Source organism: Sus scrofa, unplaced genomic scaffold (genome assembly GCF_000003025.6).
Source record: "Sus scrofa isolate TJ Tabasco breed Duroc unplaced genomic scaffold, Sscrofa11.1 Contig1511, whole genome shotgun sequence".
Lineage (NCBI taxonomy): Eukaryota > Metazoa > Chordata > Mammalia > Artiodactyla > Suidae > Sus > Sus scrofa.
Genome location: NW_018084898.1, coordinates 10,677 through 34,704, shown reverse-complemented (window position 1 = coordinate 34,704; position 24,028 = coordinate 10,677). Strand labels below are relative to the sequence as shown.

The following is a 24,028-nucleotide window of genomic DNA, read 5'->3' as shown; positions in this document are numbered from 1 at the left end:
CTCTGCCGGGGGGGTGGCCTAGGCAGGCTATGTGACTGGGGGTCGCGGCTTCTGCAGGCCGAGCTGGGGAAGCGGGACTTGGCAGGCTGTTTCCTGGGGGGGCGGGGCCTCGGCAGGCCGCGGGAGGCGGGGCACACGGCTAACACCCAATCCAGGCACAGCCTAGTTCACATCCGCTGCCATCTTGAATCCGGTGTTGCTCTTAGTTTCCTCAGGAACCGTTTTTTAACGGCTGGCGCAGCTGCTTCCCTAACTGGGGTCTGCAGTGCAGGCGTGGTGTCTCTGCACTGCGCCCTGCAAGCAACTGAAACCCGGCCAAGCACAAAGGAAAAGAAAAGGTAGACTTTGCTTATTTCCCAGACTGTACTTTTATGAGCAGGAATTGTTAATGGGCTTTGTAGGTGACAGTTGAACTGCTGAGAAGAAGGAGCTGGGGGGGCAGAGGGTCCAGGGTCAGAAGAACCAGTGGGGAGCAGGTGGTGGTGCTGAGGGAGTGAGGGGCGTGGGAAGAGTGAGATGAGAGGTGGTGTGAGGTGGGAGATGTGATAGTGGGGGGTGATAGATGGAGAGGTGGTGAATGGGCAGGTTGGTGATGAGATGGAGGGTGTGGTGGTGGAGGATGCCAGTGATGAGTGGGGAGGACAGCGATGAGTGGGGTACGAGAGAGGTGGGAGGATGGTGAGTGAGCTGAGAGGGTGGTTGGAACTGCGGGAGGTGGAGGATGGGGTGAAGGGAGGGTGAGATGGAGGTGACAGTTGATGAGTGGGAGGTCGGTAATGAGGTGGATAAGGCGGGTGGATGGTGATGAGGTGAAGACAGCTAGAGGAAGTGGAGAAGGGGCTGACTGCAGGGCCAGCAGTGAGAGGGCTGTCACACAGCGCAGGAATCTTGACAGGCATCCAGCTTGAGAGGAAAGCCTTCAGGAAGGAGGGGCGTTGGGTGTCATTCAGATGCGCCCAGTTATGGTAGATTGAGGACGTTATCACACTACTAAATATCAAATATGACAACCTATCAGCATCTTGTACGAACCTGTAATGGAAACGAATCTGGAAAAGACTAGATATACACATGCAGGGGTATAATGGAATCACTTTTCTGCACACCTGACACACAACATTGGAAATCAACTCTACTTCAATAAAAAAGTTATTCAGGAGGGGACAGGAGCAGAGTAATAATTAGATTATTGTGGGGACAGTTGCCAACTTCCAGCCCCCTTTGGTTGCTGGGCTCCTCCTTCGTCCTCTCACAGGTGCGAATGCCTCTGACCCTCTGCCCAGACGTGACTCTTGCTAGAATGTCCATGTTAGAGGGGCTGTGACTCTTTAAAAGGAATTTTTCCCAGGTGGGTCCCAGGGTCCCAGGCCTGGCTTGCCAAGAGTGGTCATGAGGAGCCAACTCTCACAAAAGCCCTGGGATGAGAAGGCCTGCATCAGCTTCCACTTGGAGCCATGGAGGTGGCCAGTTACAAATGCCTTTTTAATGTTGCTCCCAACACTCTGTAACATATCAGGCCATTGCTTCAGGTAATTTCATTGTGAGGCCACTTTCCATTTTATTTCATATTTTCCTGAAGGGTATTGTCCTGTCAAGCAGACAGGAGCTGAGGAGGTGAGGGATCGTAAATGTGTTATAATTTGTAAAATTCTCACCCAGCTCCCTCCATCATCAACTCAAGACCTAAGATACCTGAAAAGCATCTCTTCTCTCCTCCTTTTTCTTCCTCTGGCTGGTCCTGACCAGAGGGCCCTAGTGAGAGGGCTCCTGATAATGTCAGGATCTTCTCGGAACCTGAGCATAATTCATTTTCCCGGAATGGATGTGGAGCCTCCCCGTGCTTCCAAATTGGGCTGCACCAACTCTGAGACTTCTGTGTTCCATTTTCTCAACGCTCCAATGAATTGTCAAGACAAAGCTTTGTGGCCTGCCGAGGCCCCGCCCACCTGGCACATGGCCTGCCGAGGCCCCGCCTCCCTGGCACGTGGCCTGGTGAGGCCCCACCTGTCAGCGCGCGACCAGCCGAAGCCCCGCCTCCCCGCGCGTGACCTGCCGAGGCCCCGCCCCCATGAAACGGTCTGCCAAGGCCCCGCCTCCCCCGCTGGGCCTGCAGAAGCCTCGCCACCCAGTCGCATCGCCCACCGAGGCCCCGCCCCCGCGCGCGGCCTGCCGAGGCCCCGCCCCCTGGCACAGGGCCTGCGGAGGCTTCTCCTCCCTGGCACGCGGCCTGCCGAGGCCCCGCCTTCCCGCGCAGGGCTTGCAGGAGCCGCGCCCACCTGGCGCTTGGCCTGCTGAGGCCCCGCCCCCCCAGTACTTGGCCTGCCTAGGCCCCGCCTCCCCGCGCGGCCCGCAGAATCTGCTCCCCCAAGTCACATAGCCTGCGGAGGCCCCGCACCCCCGGCGCAGGGCCTGCCATACCCTGCCTCCCCGCGCGCGGCCTGCAGAAGCCTTGCCCACCTGGCACGTGGCCTGCCGAGGCCCCCCCTCTTCCGCGCGAGTCCCGCAGAAGCCGCGCCCCCCAGTCACACAGCCTGCCGAGGCCCCGCCCCCCCGTACAAGGACTGCCAAGGCCCCGCCTCCCTGGCACGGGTCTACCGAGGGTCCCCTGTCAGCGCGCGGCCTGCCGAAGCCCCGCCTCCCCGCGCGCTGCCTGCCGAGGCCCCGCCCCCCCACGTCATGGCCTGCCGAGGCCCTGCCTCCCCGCATGGCCTACCGAGGGGGTTCCCCCCCCACCGCACAGGGCCTTTTTTTTTTTTTTGGCTTTTTAGGGCCGCAACCACAGCATATGGAGGTTCCCAGGCTAGGGGTTGAATCGGAGCTGTAGCTACCAGCCTACACCACAGCCATGGCAGCATGGGATCTGAGCCACATCTGTGACCTACACCACAGCTCATGGCAATGCTGGATCCTTAACCCACTGATCAAACCTGCAAGCTCATGGTTCCTAGTTGTTTCCATTGCACCATGACGGGAAGTCCAGAAATTCAAACAATTAAAGTTAAAAATTGGAAAATATTTTAATCATTAAATTGTTAATGTTTTCTCTTTGTTCCTCCTTTGGAACGTGACATCTTTTCTTTTGTCCCAAGATATATGTATCAGATCTTCTGGCTACTGACTGACAACTAGGAGGTATATTTAGTTTTAGTCATTGATGATGGAAAACAACTGTTCACATGAAAGCTCTTCCAAACGTGGAGGGAGTCTTTGTGTGATGTTTTTATTTTTAGGCTAACTGTGCATTGATGTGCTTGAGAATTCTGGAATGCCAGTCTTGCTATATTTAGTTTTCAGTATCATATAGTGTTGTTCTGTCGGTTGCTTTTTATTCTTTTTGTCTTTTTAGGGCTGCACCTGCAGCATATGGAAGTTCCCAGGCTAGGGGTAGAATGAGAGCTGCAGCTGCCCCTCCACCACAGCCATAGCCACAGAAATGTGGGGTCCAAGCCTCATCTGCAACCTACACCACAGCTTACAGCAGTACTGGATCCTTAACCCACTGAGCGAGGCCAGGGATGAAACCCACATCCTCATGGTTCCTAGTCAGATTTGTTTCCACTGAGCCATGACAGGACCTCTATTCTTTCTGAATAATCTCTGTTCTCTGAGACATGAGCTGGTCACCAGTGCTGAGCTCCTCCCAGTGATGGTCTTGCTGTTTAACCAGCAGGAATCAACTGTTGAATATTGATGTGAAGGGGAAGAAGGAAACTAGTGGAAGAACACTGGGATGTCATGATTGGACAAAGATCATGCTGGCACAATAGCACAAGATAGAAAAAGAACCGTAATTACCCCAGGTGGGAGAGAAAGTGCTGGGAAACACTGAAGTAGCAATTACAGTATTGATTCTTGGATGCCCTGTGCCATGGGCCTGCTGGCACCCGTGCTTTTTATTGTGCCATTCCAGCTTTCAGAATCCTGGGGGAGACCGTGGAATCAGTTGTTTCCATCTCTGCCAATGGCCATGACAGGGCACAGGCCTTGGCCAAGCCTGGCCCATGGTGGCGCTGCTGGGCACAGCCCTGGGAAAGAGGGTGTTCTGAGCAGGGCAGCTGCAGACGTGCAACAGAAACTGTTGACATCCACAAGCCCAAATTAGCTTCTTTGTAAAACTGGGTTCCCCAAAGACTGAACGAGATGCTCCACGTGGAAGTTCTCTGTGTGCAGCCCAAGCCCTGAGCATGACTCAGGTCCTAAGCATAGTTTGGGTCCCAATCAGGGGATGGTATTGGGTCCTGCCTGGGTCCCAATCAGGGGATGGTATTGGGACCTGCTTCCCTGTCCAGCCTTCCTCAGTTGAGCTGTAGGTAACCACTGAAGTGCTTCAGACAGACTGCACCAGCATCACACCCCACCCCACCCTCAGTGCTCCTGGTGATGGGGGGCCAGCCCCCAGGTGTCTCCCCACCCATGCTCAGACTCTGCTCTCCTCCGTGAGACAGGACACACCTTCTCCTCTGTGGTGGAGTATTACCTCTGTGTCTCTTGGCTCCTGTACTCTGCTTCCTGTAGGATGAGGATCAGACCCTTTTTGGCTGTATGTCCCCAGTGCACAGTGGGTGATGGGTGAACGAATGAAAATAGCATTTAGGAAATAAATGGGCCCTCCCTAAGTTGTTCCATTCATTGTGTTGTTGCCCAGGGCATGGAGGTCTGGTCAAGCCCTTTAGAGCCCATGGCTCTGGTGAATTTGGTGACCTACCCGTGACTGCAGCTGGTTGTCACCATGGATGAGCAGGGCCTGATCAAAGTATGGAAAGCAGAGAACAGGTGTGAGCAGGCCTCCTTCTGCCTGCCTAGCTCCTCGTCTGCATTGGAGGCCTGTGACATTCCAGAGGGCCCCCTCCTGCTGAGGAGTGACCCCACTCTCAGGAGCCTCTGCTCTTTCCCAGGGTCTGTGGACACTTGCATCAGACCTGCCGTGTTGGGTGGCATCTCAAGCCAGGCCTTCCATGTGGCAGACCAAGTGATCACCCTGTTTTGTTCTGTCCCCCTAGCTTCTTGCCTGCCGCAAGAGGGCAGACTCCTCGTCCCCCTTCAGCTCTAGCATGCTGGCGGCCTGCTCCTTGCCCAGTTTCTGCAGCCTCTTGCTCTCTCACAGTGAGGTCCAGCCTTATGGGCTGCCTGTGCTTCTTTTTTTTTTTTTTTTTTTTTTTTTTGCTTTTAGGGCCACATATGCAGCATTTGGAAGTTCCCAGGCTATGGGTAGAACAAGAGTTGCATCTCCTGGCCTACACAAAGCCACAGCAACACAGGATCCTAGCCACATCTGTGACCTACACCGCAGTTCACAGCAACGCTGGACTCTTTGTCCCATTAAGCAAGGCCAAGGATGAAAGCTGTGTCCTCATGGACACTAGTCAGGTTCGTTACCATTCAGCCATGGTGGGAACTCCTACCTGCACATTTTGTCTGCACACCCCAGCTTTTCTGTTTCCTGGTCTCCCTCAGAGTCTTTCCTCCTCTTGCAGTTCCTTCTCACTACTGCATGCTCCCCTTTTTCAAGTCTCAGTGAGGGCCCAACGTAACAGCTGTTCCTTTTTTTTTTTCTTTCTTTTTAGGGCCACACCCACAGCATGTGGAGCTTCTCCAGGCTAGGGGTTGAATTGGAGCTACAGCTGCTGGCCTATGCCACAGCCACAGCAACTTTAGATCCTAGCCGTGTCTGGGACCTACACCACAGCTCATGGCAATGCCAGATCCTTAACCCACTGAGCAAGGCCAGGGGTCGAACCTGCAACCTCAAGGTTCCTAGTCAGATTCGTTTCCGCTGTGCCATGACAGGAACTCCAGTGTGAGGGCCCAACTTAAAGGAAAACTGAAGCATGTTGGACAGGATGCAGGCGTTTGCCTGAGGTGATGAAGGCCTGTTGCGAGGACATTTGGTTGAGAGATGATTCTTAATCACTGGGAGGGAGCATTTGACTCCTGAGAAAGAGTGAAAGTGAGTGTGTGCTAGCAGATCAAGGAGTAGCCCTCACCTGGGGCAGCATAATCCTCTTAGAGGGAAGAGGTCTTTGAAAGTGTGGGCAAGCTGGCCTCCCAGACATCAGGATGGGCAGGCATCCAAGGACAGTTTCCTATGTGAACAGAACTAACTCTGTAAAGGACCTAAGCTCATAAACAAAAAAAGCAGGAGCTGATGACAGATTTTCTTTCTTTCTTTCTTTCTTTTTTTTTTTTTTTTTTTTTTTTTTGTCTTTTTGCCATTTCTTGGGCCGCTCCTGTGGTATATGCTAGGTTCCCAGGCTAGGGGTCTAATCGGAGCTGTAGCCGTCAGCCTATGCCAGAGCCACAGCAACTCGGGATCTGAGCCGCGTCTGTGACCTACACCACAGCTCACGGCAACACTGGATCGTTAACCCACTGAGCAAGGGCAGGGATCGAACCCGCAACCTCATGGTTCCTAGTCGGATTCATTAACCACTGCGCCACGACGGGAACTCCCCTGATGACAGATTTGTTATAAACAATTCTGTAGTTGTTTAAAGGAGACTTTGGAATAATAAGTGTAAATAAAAAGCAACTGGGGAATACATGGTCTAGATGAAGAGGAAGTGCTGTGGTTCTCCCCTGGGAATGGCAGACCACACGAATCACACTTACTTGTTGGTGAAGGACAGTTAGAAAAATTAGAATATACATCAAGTCAGAGAGCCAAAAAGAGTGAAGTTTCTAAGCCAAGATTCCAAAGTGCTGAACCTGACACTGGGGCTGCTTTTGCCCTGGAGGTGTTCACTCCAAGGCTAAGAGGCAGAGCAGAGCTTTGACAGACAAATAGACAAGGGTTGGGGCCCTGTGAATCATCTTACTTTGGGAGGGTTGTCATGTCTGAAAGGGAACAGTCCCTGTGTTGGCTGCAGCTGCCCAGTTACCAGGAGGGAGTAAATGGAAATCCTTTCTGGAAGAGGATAACATCACCCCAGGCTTCTCTTTTCCACACACACTTAAAGGTAAATAGGCACATGAGATAAGACAATGTGAACTAGAACCTATAGCATCAACAGCAATGTCAGTAGAGCCCCAGGGGCTTCAGATACTGCAGTTAATAGACACAGACAACAGCACACCTGTGGTGGTTCTGATGCTCAGGGAGATACATTTCAAGAGAATTTAAAGCCATGAGAAATGGTATAACAGATTTGGAAAAGAACCAAGTAGAAAGAAATTCTCAAACCAAATAACAAAGGTTAGGCCTCAGTGGATGATTTAGCAGCACAGGGGACAGTTGACTCACAAAAGCCTGGGGAGGGTCAGGGGAGCTCGTGGGCCACCAGGTGTGTTCTGCGTCTAAACTTGGGTGGTGACATGAATATTTACTTTGTGATCACTTACTGAGCTCTTGTGTTTAAGTTCTGTGTGGTTTTCCATGTGCATTCTCTGTATCACTTAAGGAGTTAAGAATTTAACAATTAAAGAACTGGAAGATAAAAGTATCAGGAGTGGTTAGTTGAAAGAGAGGCTGAGAGACAGAGACCAGTGCTTCTGAGACTTGAATGGGGTGTGAATCACCTGTGGATCTTGTTTGAGTGAAGGTTCTGATCCACTGGGTCCCTGGGGACATCCGAGATTCTGAGTTTTTTAGAAGCTTCTTCAGAATATTGATGCTATCAGGTTACAGACCACACTTTCAGTGACAAGGCCATCAAGGATCCATGAAAATTTTAGTATTTATTTATTTGATGTCTTAGGAGCAGGTGAGGCAGGGGGACATAAACATTTGAAGAGATGATGGTAGATGTTTTTCCGAAGTGACCAAAGATGTTAATCCATGGAATCAAGAAGGCCCTGCAAACCCCCAGCAGGGGAAATAAAAATAAATCTGCAGCTAGACCTATCAGAGTGACCTGTGACAATGGAAACCTAAGAAAACTCTACCTAACAGTAGCCAGAGGAAATAAAACTACCTTCAGTGTAATACTAATGAGACTTCTTCAGGCAGAGGGAAAAGGATCACAGATTAAATTTCAGAGAAGCAGGAAGGATTGATGAGCAACGGCCATGATGAAGGAAACATGAGGAAATCTAAATTAATATCCACTGTATAAAATAGCAACAACAATGCCTTGTGGACTGTTAACTATATGCAGAAGTAAACTACGTGACTTTAGCATTTAGGTTTGGAGAAGGTTATGAGGAACTGAAAAGTCCAAGTTCCTTGAATTATCCGAGAAGATTAAATGAACAATTAGCAGTATCCTTTATAAGGCAGGCTACACACAGTAATCTCTCGTCTAACTCCCAGAAGAACAGTATATAGCATATAGCTTCTGAATCCTGAGAGGAAGATGAATGTGTCTTGTGGTGGGGCAGGATCCACCCAGACCCAAAATTTGCCTTGGTTATCAAGCCTGATGATGCCACACATGACCACGGGGTGTGAAAGGTTAATCTGTTCTTTAGAGAGCAGGGTGGGCTTCCAGGAGGCAGCTCTGGGAATGGCTGAGGGAGCAGGGAGGAGTTCCAGGTTCTGGTTTTCCCAGAGGTTTGGGGAGTGGGGCTTGAGGGAGTGTTCTCACTCCTGGGCCAGGATTTCCTGGTTTGAATTCTCTGCAGGTTCCCCTTATCAGCTTGCCCCTGGGGAAGAGAGAGGGATGGGCCTTAAAAGCTATCACTGTCAAATATTGAAAGTGGACTCCAACCCTTTATTATGACTCACTTCTGATGTTTGATGACTGAAAGCCTCATGTTTCATTTCCCTGAACCTGAACTTGTGTTGGTAAGCCACATGGTGCTCTGTGAGGCCTGGCATCTAAGGCTAGCAGATGGGGGCAGGTTCCCTTCAGTGACTTGCTCAAGAGCTCAGGGTTGTGTGTTTTTAAAGTGAAATGAGTTCCCATCATGGCACAGTGGAAAGGAATCTGACTAAGAACCATGGGGTTGTGGGTTTGATCCCTGGACCCACTCAGTGGGTTAATGACCTGGCATTGCCATGAGCTGTGGTGTAGTTTGCAGATGTGGCTCGGATCCCATGTTGCTGTGGCTATGGTGTCGACTGGCAGCTGTAGGTCTGATTAGACCCCCAGCCTGGAAACCTCCACATGCTGTGGGTGTGGCCCTAAAAAACAACATAGATAAATAAGAAACAGTAAAGTGAAGTGAGTGTCTTAATCCCTGTCAGTCAGGAGTTTAGGGTGCCTGGAATGTGCAGAGACAGATGTTACTGTTGTTTCTGTTTGGGGTGTCTGGGAGGCAAGAGGTCCTGAGGTCTTCATCCCAGAGGGGAAACCTTGGGTGAGTTTTGTTTCTGCACTTGCTGGCCGCATGGCCATACCACTGGCAATGGCCCAGGAGTGTGGACATGCACCTCCAGGGCTAGGAGTTGGCGGAGATGGAAGGCAAAGAGGACAACCTGAAGGTAAGCCATTTGTGTGGAGTGCTGGTTGTGTCCTTTGTGTGGGATCTGGGAAGCGCAGTGCTCTAGAAGTGCCCATGGCATAGGATGCTGGCAGTGCTGTACAGTGTGAGAATTCTCTTTCTCCATGTACTCATAGGGTGGCCTTCTCTAGTGTCATTGCCTGTGGCAAGGGTCTGAGGGTGGCAGGAAGCTACTTCCTTCTGGGAGAATGTGCCCCAGATGGCCAGGCTTGCCTGCATCCTGAAGAGGTCATTTCTGTCATAGCAGAGAGGCTTCTGTGGCTGTGCTGAGCCTGAGCCAGAGCCTCAGAATGTGGCCTTATTTGGAAATGGTACCTTTTCTTTGTACTTAATGATCTCAAGAGGAAATCATCTTGGATTTCGTTTGGGCCCTTAATCTCATGGGTGGTATCTTTGTAAGAAGAGGAGAGGACACAGAGATACACACTCAGAGAAGCCAGGCGCAGACAGAAACAACCCTGGATCTGCTGTTACAAGCCAAGGATAGCCCTAGAGCCATTAGAGGAAGGATGGCCCTGCTGGCTATTGATTTGAGGCTTCTGGCTTCTAGAACTGTGAGAGAATAAACTTTTGCTGACTTTTTTGGTTTGTTTTGCTTTATTTTTAGGGCCACACTGGCAGCATGTGGAAGTTTCCAGGCTAGGGGTCAAATCAGAGCTGTAGCTGCCAGCCTACACCACAACCACAGCAACCCGGGATCCAAGCTGCATCTGCGATCTACACCACAGCTCACGGCAACACCAGATCCTTAACCTGCTGAGGCCAGAGATCGAACCTATGTGCTCATGGTTACTCGTTGGGTTCATTCCTGCTGTGCCACAGTGGGAACTCCTAAATTTTTGCTTTTTTAAGCCACTGATTTTATTACTGCAGCCCTAGGAAACTAATATAAGACTCATCTAAAACAGAACACTTAGGAAGGGTGGAATTGAAAGGATGGGAAAATGAACTATTGCATTTGGGGTGGATAAGCAGTGAGATTCTGGTGTATAGCACAGTGAACTGCATCTAGACACTCACTTGTGATGGAAGCTGACAATGTGAAAAAAAAGAATTTGTGTGTGTGTGTGTATGACCGAGTCACTTTACAGCATAAATCAACAGAACAATGTAAATCAACTATAACAGAAAAATAAAACCTAAAGCAAAATAAATAAATAAATAAATAAATAGAAGGATGGGAAAATGGTGTGCCCTGGGGATGAGAACCAGAAGCAAGCTGACCCAGCTAGTAATGCTAGATGGGAGGGCTGGAAGGTCCTAGTCTTTCCTGGATATTAGGGGTCATCTCCAGATAATAATTAAGTCAACCTCCCAGGAAGATACAGCCATGCTACTTTAGGATGCACCTCAATATACGGCCGAAAAATATATTGAGTAAACGTGTGGAATTTCAGGAGAAGTGGTCAAAGCTTATAGCATCATGAGAAATTTCTGTTACCCAGCTAAAGAGAGATGACCTGGGTGGGCTCTAACTCCATGAGTGCTTTAAGGGCACAGGGTTTATTCTGGCTGGTAGCAGAAGACGAAGTCGGAGACTCAAAGGTCTGGGGGCCTTGTGTGAACCAGGTGCTGGCCACCATGCTGTGGGTGGGCCTGGGAGCAAGAACTGGCCCTGGCCCCAGCTGGCCAGGCAACCTCAGTTCTGCACCCACAGTGTCCTGAACTGCTAACAACCTGAAAAGGCCTCCAAATGCGTACCCAGCACCTTGACTCCTTGGCTCAGCTTTGTGAGTTTTCCCCTGTCCCAGGCATTATTTCGAAGTTGTTCTCTGTGTATGTCAGTGGCTTATTTCAAGTTAAATTATATTTGTGAGCAAGGTCAGTGTCAAGTTTCTTTCTTTCTGCTTTTTTTTTTAGTGCTGTACCCTTGCATATGGACATTCCCAGGCTAGGGATAGAATCAGAGCTGCAGCTGCCACCCTATGCCTCAACCACAGCAACACCAGATCCGTGCTGCATCTGCAACCTACACCATAGCGCCCAGCAGTGCCAGATCCTTAATCCACTGAGCAGGGCCAGGGTTTGAATCCACATCCTCATGCATACTAGTCGGGTTCATGACCACTGAGCCACAAGGGAACTCCAGGGTTCCTTTTTATTTACAAATGGATATCCAGAATTTGTGGGAAAGACCATCCTTTCCTCATCGAATTACATCGTCACCTTCATTTATGAAAATATCAGCTGTCTGTGTCACATGTATTATATGTTGAATGTGTGGGTCACTTTCCACTTATCTGTATGTCTGGCCTTATGACGGTCGCACAGGGTCTTGTTTCCTGCAGAGTATAGTTAAATTGTGACCTCCAGCATTTTTTTTGAAAATATATCCATTTCCCTAAAATTTTTCAAGACAGCTTGTCAATTTCTACAAAACTGCTTCCTGGGATTTTGGTTACTTTGAATCTATTGATTGATTTCAGGACAACCAATATCTTAAGAAGCAGTGAACATGGCATAAATGTCCGCATTTCTGTAGGTTTTCATCATCTGGTGCTGGATACTTTTTTGTGGGGTAATTTTCTTTGTCTTCTATAGAAATTGGTTTGCTCAGGCTTTTCTGTCTCCTAAGATCATTTTGATATGTTGTATTTTCCTAGGAAACTACCCAGTGTATCTAGGTTTTCAATTTTCTATGCACACAATTCTGTAGAATATTCTCTTGATAATTTTTCTTTAAATTCCCTCTGCTTAAAAAATTTTCCCCCGTGTTATTTCTTTTTGTGTATACGAACTTTCTCCCATTTTTTTTGTGATTATACTAATGTCTTGTCTGTTAAATATTGCTATTGATTACTAGTTTTATATCATTGTGACCAGAGGATATTGTTTTTATTACTTGCCATACATAAATTTAAAAAAAATTATTTCTTTTTATGGCTGCATGCCCAGCATATGTAAGCTCCTGGGCCAAGTGTTGAATATAAGCTGCAGCTGTGGCAATGCCTGATCCTTTAACCCACTGTGCAGGAATCACACCTGCACCTCTGCAGCAACCAGTCACATTCTTTCTTTTTTTTCTCTTTAGGGCCCCACCTATGGCATATGGAAGTTCCCAGGCTAGGGGTTGAATCAGAGCTCTAGCTGCCCGCATGCACCACGGCCACAGTAAGAGCAGATCTGAGCCACATTTGCGACCTGTATCACAGCTCATGGCAATGCCAGATCCTTAACCCACTGAGCGAGGCCAGGGATCGATCCCATGTCCTCATGGATACTAATTGGTTTCATTACTGCTGAGCCACAAGGGGAACTCCCATATTCTTCATCTATTGTGCCAACCTTTATTCAGTTTTTCTAACTGTGTGTGCTTGTGAGGACTGTGCTCTCCATTATTAGGGTGCAGAGGTCCAAAGGTAGTCATTCTTTTTTTTTTTTTTTTGCCTTATTAAGATTGTACTTGCAGCATATGGAAGTTCCTGGGCTATGGGTCAAATCAGAGCTGCAGCTTCCAGCCTACACCACAGCCACAGCAATGCCAGATCCAAGCTGCATCTGTAAACTACACCACAGCTTGTGGCAATGCCAGATCCTTAACCCACTGAGCAAGGCCAGGGATCAAACCTGCAATGAATACTAGTTGGGTTCTTAACCCTCTGAGCCACAACAGAAACTCCTAGTCATTCTTAATTATGTTGTTTATGTCATATTTATTTACTTTTTATCTACTTGGCTTGTCTTAGGCTGAGAATTATATTATTCTTATATATATATACATACTTTTTTTGCTTTTTAGGGCCACACCCATGCCATATGGAGATTCCCAGGCTAGGGGCCTAATCAGAGCTGTAGCTGCTGGCATACACCACAGCCATAGCAATGTGGGATCCAAGCCACGACTGCAACCTACACCACAGCTCATGGCAACACTGGATCCTTCACCTACTGAGCAAGGCCAGAGTTCAAACCTGTGTCCTCATGGATGCTAGTCAGATTCGTTAACCACTGAGCCATGATGGGAACTCCACCATATTATTATTATTATTTTAATAATATATTTAAACACATAATTTATTAATTATCAGTGAATTTCATTCCACTCTTTCTTGTATCTGCTCTGTAAATGTGATTGGGGTGTTTGATTCCTAGGTATGTCTAAGTATTATTACTTCATTGTGAATTACAGCTTTTAGCATGGTAAAGGGTCTTCACTTTTGTTTCATTTCCTACTTGGGGCCTGAATCCTGTATCTCTTCTGCTAATCAGGATCACTACTCCTGTTTTCTAAGGCTTGGCATGTGCCTGGCACCTTTCTCTCATATTCCACCACCTTTCCGCTTTGCCCTTTTTTTTTTCCTTCCATGCCATATGGAAGTTCCCAGGCCAGGGGTCGAATTGGAGCTGCAGCTGCCGGCATATGCCACAGCCATAGCAACTCGGGCCCCGAGCCGCATCTGTGAACTACACCACAAGCTTAGTGCACCACTGGATCCTTAACCAAGGCCAGGGATGGAACCCACCTCCTCATGGATACTAGTCAGGTTCTTAACCTGCTGAGCCACAATGGGAACTCCCACCTTTCTGCTTTGATCCATTCTCTTGAATATAGATGTGTTTGTAGGTATCGTCATAGCTCAACTTTCCCAGGAGTTTATATACCCTTTCAGTACATGATTCAGGTTTTCTTTTACCTCCAGAAAGTTTCATTGTACATGGACTGTAAATGCCAGGCTGTTAATTATTTAACTTCTCCTCTGTAGGAGCTTCATTTATGCGTTTATTTGATCTTCCTCGCTTATCTTCTTGGACACTTTCTCTCTGATTCATTTTAGCTCTTTATTCAGTTTTTGTCCCCTGGCTTGCAGGCCGCCTGTGCCGAGGGGGCACTCTACATGCTGACGGTGCCCCAGCTGCAGCTGCTCTCCAGGGTGAGCATGTTTCCCAACAGCCCCGCCAGTCTCCTTTGCTCTCCTGACTGGCCGTGGGTGTTTGCGTCAACCCCACATTCAGTAGGGCCCAAAGGTCAGTAGTGGGGCTGTGTCCATTGCCCAAGGGACTTGGCTTTGTGCACGCAAGGTGGCAGGTCCTGTGCCCTAGGCTTGTGGGGTGCATCTGGGGGGCAGCTTCTTGTGTAACACCAAGCCCCTTAGCCCATGGGGATGATGACGATGAGTGACGGTGGTGGCTGAGAGCAGTGGTGGCCTTCACGGGCCACCAGCTGACTTAACACAATGCTGGCTTCTCCCCGGAGCCTCTGCTGTTTCCATGCTGCCCTGTTGCCCACAGGTTGAAAGGGGTCAGCTCCCTGGCTAGAGAGGGCAGAGTTCAATATTGAAGGGGTTTGGGGCCTTAGAGACTTCTTGGTGGAAAGGCTCATGAGGTATTTGGTGGCCTGAGAACTGTCTTCAGCAAGAGTGAGGAAGAGAGGGTCCAGGCCGGGCATGGAGGAGATGCTGACAGTGCAGGGACAGCATCCATTACCTGGAGGCCTGCACGTAGCTGGCCCATGTGAGGGGCTGCATCTGCCAGCGATTCATGGGCTCAGAGATGTTCGTTCTGAGTGCCAGGGGTTGTATTTGAAAATTAGACTAGGGTGAAAGCAGGCAGCTGGAGAAGATCTCTAAGATGTACTTGGGCTGGTGGCCAAGGAAGGACAGCAAGAGAGAGCAGTGGCAGAGCAGGACAGACTGGCTGTGCTGGAGCCTGTAGCCAGGGGAGGCCGGTGGTTGAAGAGGGCAGCCAGCAGAGAGAGGCCACAGGATCCATGGGCAGCACCGAGAAGCGGGTGTTTGGAAGCAGCCTGCAAGGAGATAGGAGAGGAATTACCGAGGAAGACATTGGAGGCAAAAGCAAGATGGTGACATGCAGCTGCTCAAAAGCAGAAAATCCGTTTATTTGATTCACCCATCACATCGCCCTCCCTGGGACCAGTGTGCCACCATGTTCCCAGCAGGGCCACACTTGGGCTGGATTAACCTCACTTCGTGGTTGGTGTGGTCGGGAAAGGAGGGTCCACAGGTGGCACAGGCCACTCCTGTAAGACCCAGTAAGGTCATGGTGGTTGGGTCTGTGGGAGCGGTTTTCATAGTGCTCCCAGGTTGGAGAAGTCCCCTCCCTCACCGGTGAGGAGACGTGAGACGGTGTTGACATGTGGCAGTCTCTCCCCAGGTGTTCCACACTCACTCTTTGCTGTGTCCATCAGAGGATGAGCCTTCTGCCTCCACCACTCTCCCCATCTGGCAGACGTCCAGAACCTGTTGGGCCCCTGACAAGGCAGCCCGGCTAATGGTGATGCACAGAAATGACAATGGCATGCAGTTGGTTGTCACCACCTATGAGCTAGGGGCCAAGAAGTCCAGGGATCAAGTGGACTGTGGGTAAGGATCCCCGTATTAGGGCTGTCACCACCATGCCTTATGATGCTTCAAGCACAGATTGCTCATGTTTCCTTTGGGGCACTTTTTCTTTCCTCTCAGTGAATCATAGTGAGCCAACAAAGGTTTTCTTTTTTTTTTTTTTCTTTTTGCTATTTCTTTGGGCCGCTCCCACGGCATATGGAGGTTCCCAGGCTAAGGATCTAATCGGAGCTGTAGCCACTGGCCTACGCCAGAGCCACAGCAACTGGGATCCTAGCCACGTCTGCAACCTACACCACAGCTCACAGCAACGCCGGATCGTTAACCCACTGAGCAAGGGCAGGGACCGAACCCGCAACCTCATGGTTCCTAGTCGGATTCGTTAACCACTGCGCCACGACGGGAACTCCAACAAAGGTTTTCTTGTTGGGATTTATGTAACGGCTGAGCAGTTGGGCGTGTGCTGTGTAGTGGACCCTGTGCCTGGCCCTGGGCCTCAGACGTCACCTACGGTCCACTCTCTCCCCTCTCCTGACTGGTCTCCCTGCTGCATTCATCCCTCTCTTTCACAACTAGGTCAGAGTCACTGTTCTCAGCACTGAGTGCACACAAAGGTGAATAAAAGCCACAACTCTCTCTTCCCTAATGAACTCCTCATCCAGTAGGAAAATAAGACCCACATCCATCTCCTTTTTTGTCTCCTCTATTTCCCAAACCCTGCATCCCTCTGATAGGCTTTCCCTGTGGTCCTTAGCATTTTTTCTTTTGTATTATGTTCATTTGTTTTCCTGTCATCATTTGACCATAAATTTTACTCTGAGCTTCCTGGCAGCCAAGGAAAAAAGGGATACAGGATGTGTAATGTAATCCTTTGTCTAATGTGAGAAAACACATGAATTCTTCAGAAGAGGTAATTTTATTTTCCTGGTGCTAAATTCCATAAGGAAATGATCAAATAAAAAAAATTTTTAACAAGTAACACTATACAGTATAAAAGTATCTTCACCAAGTTTTTGGCAGATGTCATAAAAGTCGTAGTTCTCATGTGGCCATTTCTTACATCATCCTGTCTTAGATGAGGAAGGGGAGAAGGCAGGGCAGAAGCCTCATCCTTGGGTCATTTCCACTGTCATGTCATCTTGGGCCTTCCCAGCCCCTGTGAGGCATCGCAGTCAGTATCTCAGAGCCGGTGCCCGGGGGACTTAGGGGAACAAATGCATGGGTCAGGACTGAACACAGCTGTGACCACAAAGCCATTGCTTTTTCCACCATCTTAGGTGAGGCATGTCTGTTCTAGACCCACAGCTGCTACTAAGAAATGACAGTCTGTGTGTCTTTATTTCAAAAAGGAGAACAGATCACAAGTTTCCTCCTGCCAGAGACCATGATGCCTCCTCACATCATGAAGGGCCACGGCTCTCAGGTGATCCTGCTGGTGTCCGGGTCGGAGCTGGTGCTCTTCACCATCCACGGCCTGCAGCTGGTGACCTTTCAGGACCACCAGAGGCCCATCACGTCCATGGGGGTGGTGAGCGTGGCGCCCGCCCACCTGCCTGTGTCGAGGCTCTGAGCTTTGGAGCCCACGTCCCTGCCTAATAAGTTCTTATAGCAAGATCACAGGATACAAGTTTAATGTGCTAAAACTAACACTTTCTTTGTAGTAGCAATAAACAAGTAGAATTTGAAATTTAAAACACATTGCCATTTACATTAGCCTCAAGAAATCAAATACTTAGGTATAAATCTAACAAAATTCATTCAAGATCTATACAAGGAAAACTATAAAACTCTGATGAAAAAAATAAAGAACTAGATAAATGTAGAGATATTTCATGTCCATGCATGGGAAACTCAATATTGGCAAGATGTTGGCCCTTTGAAACTTGATTTATAGATTCAGTGCAGTCTCCTTGAAAATGCTGGCCTTATTTTGTGGATATTAACTAAGTGATTCTAAAATTTATCCAGAATGGCAAAAGACCCAGTATAGCCAGTATTGAAGGAGGAGAGTAAAGTTGGAGGACTGACACTGCCTGACTTCAAGACTTATGATAAAGCTATAGTAATCAAGACCATGTGGTACTGGTGAAAGAACGGTCAAACAGATCATTGAAACAGAATAAAGAACCCAGAGAGAGACTCACGTAAGTATAGTGAACTGATCTTGAGGAAATACAAAGGCAATACAATGGAGAAAAGATGGTCTCTTCAACAAATAGTGCTAGAACAACTAGATAGCCATATATATCCTCGTATTTAAAAACATAAGAATCTAGGGTAGAACTTACACCTTTTTTTAAAAAAATGATTGATTTACAATGTTCTGTCAATTTCTGCTGTACAGCAAAGTAACCTAGTCTCACACACACACACACACACACACACACATATATATATACCTTCTTTTTCTCACATTATCCTCCATCATGTTCCATCACAAGTGATTAGATATATAGTTCTCTGTGCTATACAGCAGGATCTCCTTGCTTATCCATTCCAAATGCAAGAGTTTTCATCTACTAACCTGAGATTCCCAATTCATCCCAGTCCCTCCCCAGCCCCACTACATACACTATTCTGTCCTACATGTCCATGATCTTTTCTGTTTTGTAGATAGATAATTGGTGCCATATTTTAGACTCCACATGTAAGTTATATCATATGGGGTCTTTCTCTTTCTGACTTACTTCACTCAGTAGAAGAGTCTCTAGGTACATACATGTTGTTGCAAATGGCATTATTTGGTCCTTTTTATGGCTGAGTAGTATTCCATTGTATATATGCACCACATCTTCCTAAACACCTATTCAGATGGGCAATTAGATTGTTTCCATGTCTTGGCTATTGTGAATAGTGCTGCCATGAGCATACAGGTGCATGTATCTTTTTCAATGAATTTTTTTTTTGTCTGGATATATGCTCAGGAGTAGGTCATATGGTAGTTCCATATTTAGTTTTCTGAGATATTACCTTATTGTTTTTTATACTGGTTTTACCTATTTACATTCTCATCAACAGTGTAGGAGGGTTCCCTTTTCTCCACATCCTCTCCAGCAGTTATTTGTTGACTTGTTAATGATGGCCACTCTAACTGGCGGGAGGTGGTATCTCATTGTAGTTTTGATTTGCATTTCTCTAATAATTAGTGATGCTGAGCATTTTTTCTTGTGCCTGCTGGCCATCTATATGCCTTCTTTGGAGAAATGTCTTTTTAGGCCTTCTTCCCATTTTTCAATTGGGTTGTTTGTTTTTTTGCTATTGAATTGTATGAGTTGTTTGTATATTTTAGAGATTAAACCTTTGTCAGTTGAGTCCGTTGCAAAAATTTTCTCCCATTCTGTAGGTTGTCTTTTTTTTTAAATGATTTCCTTTGCTGTGCAGAAGCTTTTGAGTTTAATTAGGGCCCACTGGGTGTCATACAGTTTTTGTAGTGTATTATATTCTTCTTCTTTTTACAATCCTTTAAAAATTTGTAAAAACATTTTTTTAAATTTGTTTAGCTTATGGCCTCTACAGAAACAGTTGATGAGCAGGATTTGGCCTGTGAGTTATAGTATCCTGATCCCTGGACAAAAAATTCAAAATTAATTGATATAAAAAAGAAAATTGAAATCAATTGAAAAACTCCAAATCCATTCATCATAAAAACTCTGGTAGGCGTTCCCTCTGGCACAATGGGATTGGCAGCATCTCTGCAGTGCCAGGATGCAGGTTTGATCCTTGTCCGGCACAGTGGGTTAAAGAAGCTGGCATTGCCACAGCTCTGGTGTAGGTCGCAACTTTGGCTCAGATCTGATCCCTGGCCCGGGAATTCCATAAGCTGCAGGGTGCTACCCCCCAAAAAACCCCTCTAGTATATTAGGAATAGAAAGGAACTTCCTTAATAAATGGTACCTACAAAAAAATCTATAATTAACATCAGGATTAGTATGAAAGGTTTCATATTTTACCCCAGGATCAAGAACAAAGCAAAGATACATTATTTTTAACATCATAGGCTGACTAGCCAGTACGATAAAGCAAGGGGAGAAAAAACCATATAGATTGGAACGGATGACATGATCATTAAAGTAGAAATCTCTAGAGTCTATTTTTAAAGGCTCCTAGACTTAACAAGTGAATTTAGCATAGTTGCCTAATAAAAGGTCCACATATGGAGTTCCTGGTGTGGCACAACAAGGATCAGCAGCATCTTGGGAGAACTGGGTTGAGGTTCCATCTCCCGTTTAGCACAGTGGGTGAAGGATCTGGAATTGCTGCTGCTGTGACTTAGGTCACAACTCTGGCTTGGATCTGATCCCTGGCCCAGGAACTTCATATGCTGCAGGGTGGCCAGAAATGAAAAAGAAAAATAAAAGGTCAACATACAAAAATTAAAATGCAATTTATACAATATTAATGTATAAATCTGGTTTTTTTTTTTTTTTTTGAAAGAAAATCTCTTTATTCTAATTAATTCACAAACAATAACATCAGAAAAGCATGTTTCAGAGGCCACATAAACATCTGCCCAGCCCCAAACTCAATACTCAATGAACTTCCACATCAGAAGAATACCCTCCTCCACTGCAATTCTGAAGCACGAAAGCTATTAGTGATAGAGGAGAGGTTTAATCTTGATTTCACACTTTATATCTTCATGATCAATCACATTTTTATGCTAAATCAACCAGGTCATGGGGGGTGATTTTTCATGTCTTCAATGGAGCTTCTTGCTTAAGATAATCCATTTGCCAGTCTGCATTGTTTCAACACCTCGCTGAAACCCTCACAAAGCTTAAGGTCACCCTGGTTCTGGGCACACTCCAAAAACTGTTTCACCTCATAGAAGCATGGGCCAATCTGCTGCTGCTGTGCTGGCTGGGCTCCCTGAGGCTCCTGGTAAGTGATGTCAGGCCTTGAGGGCTCAGCACTACTTCCTCCACCGAAGCCCCCAGTGATCGCATGACCTATCGTGTGGCCGACGGCAGAACCCACAGCCACGCCGGCTACAGTGGTTGCCATCTGGGCCATGAGACCTGGCTGCTGAGGTGCAGCAGCAGGGGAGCCAACAGCAGATGGTGGAGCTGCTGCTGGTGGCTGAGCTGCCAGCGCTGGCCTGGGTGCAGCTCTCATCTGAGGTGCCCGGCTAGCCGGAGGGGCCATGTGGAAACTGCGGCTTCGGCTTCCACGAGGCATCGTAACTGCGCAACGAACGCGAACCTAGAAGACAGAGAAACTCAGAGAAGACCCTGGCGGCTTCTCATAAATCTGTTTTTAAAATACCTTTTATTTAAGAAAAAGGAAATACTTTGATATAAACCTGAAAATGTGTGCAGGAGCTATATGCTTAAAAATAAAAAAAAGCTAATGAAGAAGATCAAAAGACATCTAAAAATCTAAATAAATGGAGAGATATATTATGATCATGGATTGAAAAATTAAATATGGTTAAGATGCTAATTTTAAAAAAAGTGATCTATAGATTTAACACAACTCCAGTCAAAATCCCAGGATCACTCATTGTATATATTGACAACTTAATTTTAAATTCTATATAGAAAGTGAGAGGAACTTGAACAGCCAAAATAATTTTGAAAAGAAGAAAATCTGATTTTAAGACTTACTATAAAATCACAGTTATCAAGACAGTATGGTAATAGTAAGAGGTTAACCACACACAAACACATAGATCAAAGGAACAGGACAGATTATAGGTGTGAATCCACACAAATGTAAGCTTTTTCATTGAGGTACATTTACATAACATGAAATTCATCATTTTAACTCTCTCTTTTTTCTTTTTTAAGTCATTTTAGGGCCTCACCTGTGGAACATGGAGGTTCCCAAGTTAGGGGTCGAATTATAGCTATGGCTGCCAGCCTGCACCACAGCCATAGCAATTCAGGATTTGAGCCATGTCTACAACACCACAGCTCATGGCATTGCTGGATCCTTAACCCACTCAGTGAGGCCAGGGATCAAACCTGTGTCCTCATGGATTCTAGTCAGATTCATTTCCGCTGAGTCATGATGGGAATTCCTCATTATTTTAACCATTTTTAAGAGTATAGTTCAATGCTATCTTTGGTATTAAGGTCTGTAGTAATTTCCTCACTTTTGTTTCTTATTTTAATCGGAGTCTTTTCTCAAAGATTTGCCGATTTTGTTGCTCTTTGAAAATATCTTAGGTTCATTTATTTTCCCTCTTGTTTCTCTGTTCTTTATCTCCACTCTAATCTTCATTATTACCTTCCTTCTGCTAGTTTTGAGTTTTTCCAAGTGCTTTAAGGTGCCAATTTAAGTGGCTAATTGGAGACATTTTTTAATGTAGGAACATAGGCATTTAAAGCTACAAATTTCCTTCTGAGCATATTTCACTGCATCACAAAAATTTTGGTACAGCATGTTTATGTTTCTTTCATTTGTGTCTTCTAATTTGTCTTGTGATCTTTCCTTTAGCCCACTGGTTGTTTAAGAGCATGTTACTGTGTGCATATTTGTGAATATTCCAGTTTTCCTTCTGTTGGTGCTGGGGGTAATTTCATAGGAATTTCTTTACTAGTTTGAGCAGGGGAAGAAATTCATGAGTAGACCAGAAGAAGCAGAATTCTTGTAGAATGGATTCTGGCAATCTCTACACAGGACTACTGTTATTTTATCAACATGTGATAAAATAAGGTTATATTTTATTGAAATGACTCTCTCCAGCATTGACAGCAACAACTACAGGGAAACTTAAGTTTTGATCCTACGATGGGTGGAGGAAAAAACGTCAAGCAGAGACCTGCCTTCTCCCACAAGAATAAGAGATCATAATAAAGGCGTTCATTCCTTCTACTCCAGCAGCAAGATTTAAACCTGCATTTGGAAACAGAGCATGGAAACAGATACTCCTGTTGGCAAAGTTACACAATTTTTTTTGAATGGCTGCATCGAAGGCATATGGAAGCTCCCAGGCCAGGGACTGAATTCCAGCCACAGCTGCAACCCCATGCCTTGCAGCAAGCCAGATCCTTTAACCCACTGCACCAGGCCAGGAATCAAACTGGTGCCTTTGCTTCGATTAGTTAGATTCTAAACCCACCTTGTCACAGCAGGAACTCCTACATACTTTCTTTTCATTTTTTCATGTTTCATTTCTTTTTTGGCTGCCTGAAGGCAAATGGAGTTTCTGGGCCAGGGATCAGATCCAAGCCACAGTTGTGACCTGTGCTGCTGGTATGGCAACATTGGATCTTTAACCCACTGTGCCGGGCCAGGGATCAAACCTTTGTCCTGGCCCTGCAGAGATGCCACCAATCCCATTGTGCTTTTTAAATGCCAACTTTTCTACATTTCACACCAGTAAAGCTGCACTTAAATTGATGTTACTTATAATGGTCATGAGATGAGTGATGTAGCTCCACAGTTTATTACTGCATCTCCAATTCCTAGAAATGTCACTTCATTGAAATGCCCAGTAAACGACTGACTTGTATTACTTTAACGATTCTCCTATTAATACTCTTAGAATTGATTTCCAGTTTGGAAGTATTACTACAGTGAGAAGTGAATTACTATAATATCCTCTTTTTTATGTTTTTATTTTCTTTTGCTAACATGTTCTCAACTTTAGAAATTCTTCTCTGAATGGTTTCACAGATGCGAACTTCAGGACAGAGGTGGAGGAGTAAGAGTCTACTGCTGCAGAAGAAACAGAAGGACAGATTCCTTTTTTTGGCCCTTTTGTCTCTTAGGGCCACACCCACAGCATATGGAGGTTCCCAGGCTAGGGGTCCAACTGGAACTGTAGCCACCGGCCTATGCCAGAGCCACAGCAATGCAGGATCTGAGCTGTGTCTGCAACCTACACCACTCTCATGGCAATGCTGGATCCTTTAGCCCACTGAGTGAGGTGAGGGATCGAACCCACATCCTCATGGATGCTAGTCGGGTTCACTAACTACTGAGCCATGACAGGAACTCCAGGACAGGTTCCTTTTGAGGTAACATGATACCATGAATAAATTAGTACATTTGTCACCTTTTAAAATTACAATGGCTAGCCTCATGGGGAAATTGGAAGAGATGAATTTCTACTTGCTAAAATATCTTGGCCTCCTTCAATTTAGTTTCCTGAATGAGGTGGTGAGTCAGATGAGCTCTGAAGTCCATTTGAGCTCAAGGTTTTTATTCTTCTTGACCTGAGAGTGCCAGGGAAGGTGGCAGCATTTCAGGGCTGATGCAGGTGCACTGGGTTTATGGAAGCCAAGATGATAAGCCTCACATGAGCTCCATGGGATGAGGTTCTGCTCTCAGGACATGCTGGCAGTCACCCCCACTTAGGACATAACCTGAATTTTAATGACTGAAGACATAGGTACCCT

The 24,028-nt window shown here is 46.7% G+C and overlaps 1 pseudogene across 1 annotated transcript; it reads right to left on the bottom strand.

Annotated features, from left to right (window-relative positions):
* Window positions 1–20,110: 20,110 nt before the first annotated feature.
* On the bottom strand, window positions 20,111–20,926 carry LOC110258184 (annotated as a pseudogene). The gene has a single exon (XR_002341015.1). The product of XR_002341015.1 is annotated as a coiled-coil-helix-coiled-coil-helix domain-containing protein 2 pseudogene (transcript).
* Window positions 20,927–24,028: the final 3,102 nt, after the last annotated feature.